The sequence below is a fragment of the Talpa europaea genome (genome assembly GCF_964194135.1).
Source record: "Talpa europaea genome assembly, chromosome: 16".
NCBI classification, from domain to species: Eukaryota; Metazoa; Chordata; class Mammalia; order Eulipotyphla; family Talpidae; genus Talpa; species Talpa europaea.
In genome coordinates, this window is record NC_140084.1 from 12,419,273 (window position 1) to 12,428,558 (window position 9,286).

Consider the following 9,286-nt stretch of genomic DNA (forward strand, 5'->3'; position numbering starts at 1 on the left):
TGGAGCCCCCAGTGCAGCCCCCAGGGAAGGATGGTCCTCAGGGACATGGAGATGAGCAGCCCCCGTTGGGTGGGAGGGAGCTGTCAGCTGAGGGACAGTGAAGTCACAGCAGAGAGGAAGGCGCTAGAGCACAGGAGGGGCAGAGCCTGTGAGGGGAGTTGGTGAATTTAAATCTGTCTGTGGGACCTCAGATGAATGACATTGAGGTTTAAGTGGAGCTCAAAAAAGAAGTTGAGACTTGAAGGTGAAATGAAGAAATATAACTCCTTGAACGTGAAGTCCCAAGAGGTGAGGAACAATGCTGCCTCTCACCTTCCACAACGGAGACAAATGCTGCACCTCCCCCTGCAGTGACCTTTAGGGCTAACCGTCCCTAGGTCCGGCTGGGCAACCAGCGCGCAGGGGGAGAACAGCAAAACCCTACCTGCTGCACCTCTCCCCGCAGTGATCTTTAGGAATGGCTTTCGCCACGGTCCCTAGATCCGGCTGGTGCCCAGCGCGCGGGGAGAGAACAGCTTGAAGCAGAGGAAGTGCAGCAGAAGTTCCCTGAAAAGGCAGAAGCTTATCAAAAGACAACGACCACCAAGAACCACTACAAGAATGCTAAAAATCTTGTCCCTCTTTCTAGAACTACAAACTTTAATCCCTTATTTGTCTTTCTAAACTTCCTTCTTCTATAATGGTCATTGCTTGTTATGTAGATCACCTCCCTGATAGTGATAGACTGAGCCAGCGAGCAAGCTAATTTCTTTGATATTCATTCCTGTGCTTTTAGAAAACATATATATACTAGTCACAAACTTAAAGAAAATTACACTCAGATTTTCACTCTTGAAGTGTGTCTGTTTGTCATTTCTTTCGCCGACTCCCTGACCACCCTGCACGCTTCTCTCAACCCTGAGGTGGCCTCATCGTCTACTGCTGTACTGGTCTGCGGCAGACAAATATGTATAAAAATTTTAGTAGGGCCTCCCCGGTGGCGCAGCGGTTGAGCGCTGGGTTGCGAAGCTGCCCGCAGCCTCTGCAGCGCCGGTTCGATCCCCGGCTGCTCCCCGGCCACCGGAGGAGGGTCCCACATGGCGCGCAGACCTCTCCTGCCGCCCGCTGCTCCCCTCAGCAGTGTACTTCGGTCCTTCTGCCTGCTCTGCTCCCCGCTCTGGCGCTGGTGAATTCTCTCACCCTCCCGCGCTTCTGACTGTACCCAGTGCTTGTATAAATAAATAAATCTTAAAAAAAAATTTTAGTAAATTTTAGTCTACTTGACAGTAAGTATAGGGGTTTTCTTTTAAGTGGAAAAAATTTTTTTTGCTATTATGAGATAATGCAGACCAGGTTCATTACAGAAAATAAATAAATACAGGGATATTTAATACCAGGGGTGTCCCAATTGAGTGTCACCCAGCTTGAGCATAATAGGGAGACCCCTATTATCATCAGGACATTTACTGCAGTAGTGACATTTGTAATTCTTCTCCTTCCCCCATTCCAAACAGGGAAACAAACCTTTTTCTTTCCCTTGATTCAGGGAATTTTCCAGAATAGGAGCAGGCTGAAGGGACTGGCTCTGGGCCTGTTGTGAAATTGCCCTCCTGGTGAAGAGGCCTGTAGGCCTGGGGACTTCCCTTCACAGTGAGGGTGCAAGGGATGAGAACTAAGCCTGCATATTTGTGAGCTAGTTTTTCACTTCAGGCACTTGCTTTGGGCCCGACAACCCTCCTCCAAACTAGTCCCTGTGAAGTTGGTTTTGGAGGTGTTGGGCTCAGAGAGTGGGATCCTTGAGTTAACTTGGAAAAGTTTCACCAGAGCTCCCCGGTCAGCGGCACGCGGCGTTTCTCAGGCGTTTCTCCACAAGAGGCATTAGTTAGATCGGAAAGGGCAGGTTTATTATAAAAGGGAGGGAAGGGTAAAGAATGCTTGCACAGACACAAGCGGTCAGAAAGAGCGGCCCCGAAAGAGAGGCTTTTATTTTGCAACATTCCAGGCCAGCTAGGTCTGCCATCTAGCAATATGAAGGAGAATTTTGGAGCCCTTGGCATCATTGTCACAGGTTTTAATGGGAAGCAGGAGAAACCAGCCAGCAGGGAGACAGGAACTCCTTTCCCCAGGGTGATGCTGCCCTTTTATCCCTTTCCTCACAGGCACAGGCGTGCACACTTGCACATGCACACACCCACGCTCAGGTGTCCATAGTCAGGAACGCGTGCCCCACGCCTTCTACGTTAACACCATCAAGGCTGCAGGTGATAGCCACAGGGGCCAATGATGTGAAAGCCTGATAGATTTCATGTGCCCTCCACCTGCAAGGTGGCGGGCGGCAGCCTGGGGAGGAGCTGCCTCTGCGGCTTTGCACAGGGGGGTCAGTGAAGAGAAGCCGCTGCTAGGTCACAGGTCACAGGCGGGCAGAAGGGCTGCTGCTCCCGGCGAGTGCAGACATTGCCCTGACACAGGCTTCTGCAGCCTGGGAAGGCTCATTCCTTTGTGGAGTTTTTATTTTTGATTTATCTTGAATACTCTGCAGAATTTGAAAAGGAGCAGAGATTCTACACTAGCCCTCCATCTCCTCATCCCTTCGCTTTGCACCTCATGATACTCTCTGCAGCAGTCCCATAATTGTAGAAGTTGGCACCTAAGGATTTTTCATTTCTATAGCTGGTTTAACGACTCTGGTAATCACTTCTACCCCCACCTCCTGCTCCTGGTCATGCATGAGCCAGGTTTCTGGTCTTGTGGTGCCTCCTTTCCAACTTTTCGACTCGTACCCTCCATCACCTGTCCTGACTGCCCACAGGGAGCACTGTCATCTCTCTGTGACAGGAGCACAGTCACTGTCGCAGCTCTCCCACTGCCACACCCCCTCCTGTCACACAAGGACCCCATGCAGCCCTCAGCAGCACAACTCAAACTCATGGAAGCAAGTACAGGCCAACCCGGCACAGGGCTTCTCCCCTTCTGTCTGCATCATGTTAGGTCCCCGTGGCTGGTGCTCCACCTGCTACAGGGAGAGTGTATCGAGAAAGATCCTGACCCAGAGCTGTGTGCACTGCCATTAGAACAAGTGTCTGCTGAAGGGGCTGGGGGAGCAAACACCTTTGTCTGGCCTGTCAGCCTCCATCTTCTTACAAAAGCATCTGAAGACATAAAGAACCACAACAGGGTTATTTATGTCGCTTCACCCACAGGCACCGGCCTCTGAGCTGGGGACCACATAGCAGGAAGTAGAAATCATCCCCTTGCGACCAGCCAGTGGCACCCTGTAGGTGTCCAAGCAGGAGAAACTGACTGTGGACCAAGTCCTGTTATCATATTCAGAGAAAATAGCTTGGGGAGAGAGCTCAGAGGAGGTCAGCAGGGAGGCAGGGTCATGCCTAAGGGGAGGCTGATAAGAGACAAGATCCAAGAGGATGTTTTGCTCAATTATGTTCCTAAAAGCAAGATTCCCCAGTGGTCTGGAGGGGCAGGGCCTTCAGCCTTATCCCCAGGCAGGTGCCTGAGTAAACAGGCCCCTGCACGACCTCCCATGTTCTGTTTCCCTCCTGGAGGTTTGCCCCATTCTAGAGACTCCGCAGCAACTCTGCCATGACCAGAAGTGGGTCCTGTCTAGCCTGTGTGTTTGTGGGGACCTCCCTCTTCTCCCACTGGGCTCCTGTGTCAGTTTATTTGCAGCCTGTGCACCTGGAGGGCCGGGGAGGAAGCACCTCCCCCCAACACCACCACAGACAATCTGGACAGCGCAGCACAGCTGCACTGTGGGGCAGCAGGGAAGGACCCAGAGCTCTGTGGGAAGGGCTCAGGCCTGCAAGACACCGAGTCCTGGCAAAGGGGTTGATCCCTTCACAGGCAGTGCCCTCAGGATGCCCCATCCAAGTGACACCCCCTGCCCCTGCTTTCTGTCCCTCAAATATTGCCACTGGCTGGCGCTGTACCTGCCCAACACAAACCCACCTGGCACCGGGCCTATGCGCCCACACGTGTCCTCTGCCCGCACAGGTGGGTGCCAGGATGCTCATTAGTCTCCCTGAGAGACCCCTCAGCCCAGGCTGTACAGGGGCCCAGGATCCCAGGTGCTTGCAGGGGCCCGTGGGGCCTGAGGTGCCAGCTAAGCCCTGAGCACCGAGAGAGTCCCTAACAGAGAAGTAGCCCTTCCCGGGGATGCCTGCAGTTCCCTCAGGCCTACACTTCATCTGAGTCAGGAGCCCAATTGCATTAAGACAAGGGAGTGCCAGTCTCAGGGAAGTGGCACCTTTCGAAGACTGCGCCACCAGGCAAGCCCCACTACTCACTGGGGTGGAGACCATCTCAAACGACATGGTCCCCCTAGGAGTTCACTGCTGGATATGCCCCGGCCTCCTCCCTGGAGATGACACCCAGGACAGACACATCCATACAACACTGACCTCCCTGCACCCCAGAGGGAGAAGCAGCCACCAAGGAACCACATGTTAGAATACAAGGGTCTCTCCATCGCTCATCTACCTCCAGGCCTGGGGTCTTCAGTTGGGGCGATGCTTACGGCCTGGATGAGGCTGCTGCTGTGTATTATTATGGGATGGGCTGCTCTCACCCTACTGAGATGTGCCTTGATAGACCCGACCTGCTCCCCAGGCTGTGAAGGCCCCACATGACCAGGTCCCTGTGTCACAGGGGACGGCAGGGTAAGCCCCTGATTGGGCATTTTGTCAGCCGAGGGCCTGATTTCAGCTGACTGTCCAGGCATGTGCTGCACAGACAGCTGTGGGGAATAGTCACCCCCCAGGCAAGGAGTCAATGAGATCCAGCCCCTACTTGTCAAGTTCCCTCTATTTTCCAGAACAGGGACTTTGGAAAGTTTCCTTCTGTCCACGTCTTTTTCCTTTGGGCAATGCTATTCTATTCCTAGCTTATGTTTTTTTTTTTTTTTATTTTTTTTTTTAAATTTTATTTTATTTTATTTTTTTTTTATAAATTTTATTGTTATATTCCCCATACAATTGCAGCCCCCCCATTCTGAGCCCAATCCCTCCCCTCCCACCCCCGCCCCCCTAAAAGTGTCTCTAGTTCATAGTTTTTTGTTGATTTTGATTTTCACTTTCTTATAGTTATTCATTTTCCTGGTCCCTTATTTAAGTTTTCTAGATTCCTGCTATGAGTGAGACCATCCGGTATTTTTCTTTTTCTTTTTGGCTTATTTCGCTGAGCATCATCCCTTCCAGCGCCATCCATCCTAGCTTATGTTTTAAATTCAACAAGGAAGAATCCCATGACTTTACCACCTCACCCTCAACATTAAGAAGGCAGAATTTTAGGGGTTCCCGTGGAACACCCCACCCCACATCACTTGTGCCCACAGCCTGCCCTGTCTCCTCGGGTCCTATGAGGAAAAACATTGCTGTATTTCTAGTCTCCTGAATGTTGTTGATGGTGGTGACTTACAATCTTCACAAAACCTTTCACAAAACCTTCAAGGTCCTTTCCAACTATACTGGCTCTTAAGAGGCTTTCCTGGGGGCTCAAGGTGGATCCTGGTGAGTAGCCCAAGACAGGCACAGATAAGAAAATAGAAAAACATGATATATTTGTAAATTAAGCTCAAAATAAACTATGGATAAAGAGGAAATCACTTGGGAAAGTATGAAGATGTTGAAGTTAAGGACCTAAAAACACCTCCCGTCAACATGTGCGGGAAGCTGCTAACTCAGCAAGGACATCGATAAACAGAAACGCTTTCATGGGCAAGGGAAGGATCAGTGGCCTAAGGTTCTGGATTAATAAGTGAGAAACAGAGCAAGAAATACTGCGAGGATCGATGGACCTATCAATGAAGGGAGCAGAAATTTCCTCGGAAGACAAACCAGCCTTGAGTGGCTGGGAAGCCCGAAGGTTTGGGGATGGAGAAAGGATGTAACCTGCTGTCCTGAACCTAGGGGCTAGCCACGCTGCAGCCCCCTCTTCCAGCATGTTCCAAGGCAGTGCGCCTTGTCCTGCCTGCCAGCAGGTTCCAGAGGGCTCAGAGGCTCCCCTGGGCTGCCCCTGACCTGAAAGAAGCTTTTGGGTTAACACCATCCCCTGGTGGCCACAGGTGAAACGACACATCTGTCTTTGGCCCCCTCAGGGCCCATCCTCCTGAGAGGCCACTGTGTTCTCACTCCAGCTCATGGGCTCTTACCCTGAGTGGCATCTGAATTGCCCAGAAGCTGCTTTCAAACAGCGCTGGGCCTCACTTTCCTAGTGTCATGAGTCAGGTGTGGGGTGAGGAGGATAATTTACCTTGCTAAGAAGTGGCTGTTTCTTCAGGGGTTGAGGATCCCAGCTTGAGAATCCCTGCCCGGGGTAAGTGCTCTGCTTTGTGGGTGCTGAGGGACCAGCTCCTGCCCCGGAAGCCAATGATCAATTTGCAGAGGGCCCTGTCAGCAGGTGCCTCCCATCGAGGGGAATGAGTTTCTGAGGGAGAACACGAGGGGCCCGTGTAGCAATAAAGCAGGCACATGAACTCACCTGGAGGCCAAGGAGGCCCAACTCTAATTTGGGGTGCCCAGAATGCCTGTTTTTTTATTGAGGTGACAAGACTTCTGGTTTATAGCCTTGATTTCCTGGCATGGCACAGATTGGGGTCTCTGTGAGGCACCTGTATTGTGCCCAAGATTGTTAGGCCCCAGGAATGAAGTCTCACTCTTGAGGCCCTGCCCCTCCTGATGGTACCTGTGTCTACCTGGTGCCCTCTCCATGGTCCAGCACACTGTCCCCCACAGCTGTTCCCACCCCCAGTGTCCAGGAAAGGAGCCTCTTGCTCCTGCTCAGCATCCCTCCTGCCCTGGGGGACGAGGCATCTTCAGGGTGCCTGGTCCAGCCTCTGGGGGGCTCCTGCCCTCACACAGGGCCTGATCACCTGAGAACACCTGAGCTCCTCACCCCTCCTGTGATTCCCGCTCAGGCTCTGCCTTCCTCCCTGTCAGGGGGAGACCAGTTCTCCCTGCTTCTAGGAGCCACACAGGCTCTGCTCCGGAGTCCTCCATGCTCCCACATTCATTGTCCTGTTCTGTCCCCATCAGCCCGCGGCCTACAGGCCCAGACACTTACCTGGTCCTGCCCTCTGCTGGCTGGTCAGCCAGGCCCCTTGGGAGGTACATGGGTCCCCTATTTGAGGTCTGCTTTCATAAGTTTTACATGACTGTGGTGTGAAACTATTAAGGACAGTAGATGTTTGAGAGGAGGGGATCATATTTGCATACTAGAGAGGACAGTGGCTTGGGAATAAAGGAATTCGGGCAATGGACGGGGGTGGAGAAATATTGGGGCTTTGCAGTAGGAAGGGGTGGTGTAGGGTAAGATGAAAAAGAGGGGTGGTATAGGATTGATGATGGATCCCTGCAGTCCTGAATGCATGCCTGATGGCCGGCTCCTGGAGTGGTGCGTGGGCATCGTAGGTGGATACACCTCAGATGAGAGACTGGGCTTATAAGGGCGGTGTCACAGGGACGCCAGCAGAACAAAGAGAGATGGGAAGAGAACAGGAGAGAAGAAAGGCCATGAGAGAAGGCCAGAGAGCCCAGAGAGAGTGAAGACTTGCTGGGGGCTGGGAGACCTGCCAGCCATGTACCTGGTAAATCCCAATAAAAGCCTGAAAAGCTACTGAGAACTCCAGGGCTCTCTCTCTCCTTTACCCCGTCTGCTCGGGTCATAGAGATCCTGCTCTGGCCTTCCTGTTGCTACAGGTGGTTAGATTCCAGTGAGGCGGCATGAAGCTACAGCCCTAAAAGATAGACAGTGTTGTTAACCATGTTACCCAATGCAAATAATTTAATGTAAAAAAATGAAAGTGTAAGTAATAAAGGGATGGAAAACTTCCATTTCCACGGACAGGAAGACCTAATATGGCTGAGCTCACTACCACCCAGCGTGATCTCCCTTTGGAAGCGATTCCTGTCAGAGTTGGCTACGACACCAAAGCACAAGTGACTAAAAATAACACGGACACAGCAACATTTAAACCTTCTAGGCATGAACTGATATTATCAAGGAAGTGCTAAGACAGACAACAAAAGAAATATTTGCAAATCAGAGATGTGACAAGGGTTAAGAATCTAAAACTGAACAGCAAACACGGCAAGATTCTGACAAGCATTTGAGAATAGATCTTCAATATTTTCTCAAAGTAGTGCTATGAGTGGTCAACATGACAAGACCCCGTGGCCTTTCCTGAGACACGCACAGAGGAGGAGCGTCAGGCTCCCACGGGCCACAGAGACACGGACACGAGGACAGGTCTGACCTCAGACACCCAAGGGCCTGAGCCAGCGAGACGCAGGAGGGAGCACAGACATGTCAGGGCGCTGTGTGGAGGAGAAAAAACTATTTTAAAATGAGGAGAGGAAAATAATTTTACTTGCTTTCATTAATAATATGGACATCGATAATGTTGGAATTAACCTGCAACTGTTTTGTATAATAAAGGAGAAAGCAAATAAATTATTATCGGATATTCTAGGACAATCATTCCCTCAAGTCTAAAGATGAGGATGCTTGGTGTAGGATGGAAAACCTGGCAAACTCCCTATTTACAGTTAACACCCACAGGCTTGAATTAGAAGTAGAAATACCACTATGAACTCTTATCTTTAAATAGTTCTAGGCTGTGTCCACTGGAAAGGTCTAGAAACAACAAATATACCATTTATGAGTGTCCCCGACACCCAAAGTATGGGCTTGAAATTCCATTTCTACTGAAACAAACCAGGGGATTTTGGAGAAATAGCTGACTCTGTGGATGACATTTTGTCAATCTACATAGAAAGGAAATGCTGAAGCCACGTGGCCGCGTCAAATGTCCCAAAGCCAAATAGACAGTGTCTACCTGTCACCCGGCGGAGTTCAGCTTCACGAAGGATCATGCTATAAGGATGAGTCCTTTGTTTTGATCAGGAGTTTAAAATTTTTTTAAAACAAGAAAAAACTACAAAATTAATTCAGTGCCTTGAAGATGACAGGGAACAAGTTCATTTTCTTCAATTAATAAAGGAAATGTGTAAAGGAAACAGGCTGAGCCTCTCCCTGCACGTTCTATACCCAGGGACCACTGGGCTGTTGACTGCGGAGTCATCTCCATGAAAGGATTCCAGGCAACACACAGAAACACATTAAAATTAAGTTCCCACCATTGCTCAGAGAACAGATGATCCAGGCCTCAGGCATCAACGTTGTAACCTTTGTCAGGGAGAGTTGTGAGTCCTGACACCTCCCGTGCAGGGGCCCAGTGCTACCTGCAGCCTAAAGGGACTGAGCCAGGGTCAATGGAGCCTCCAGATTCAACAGC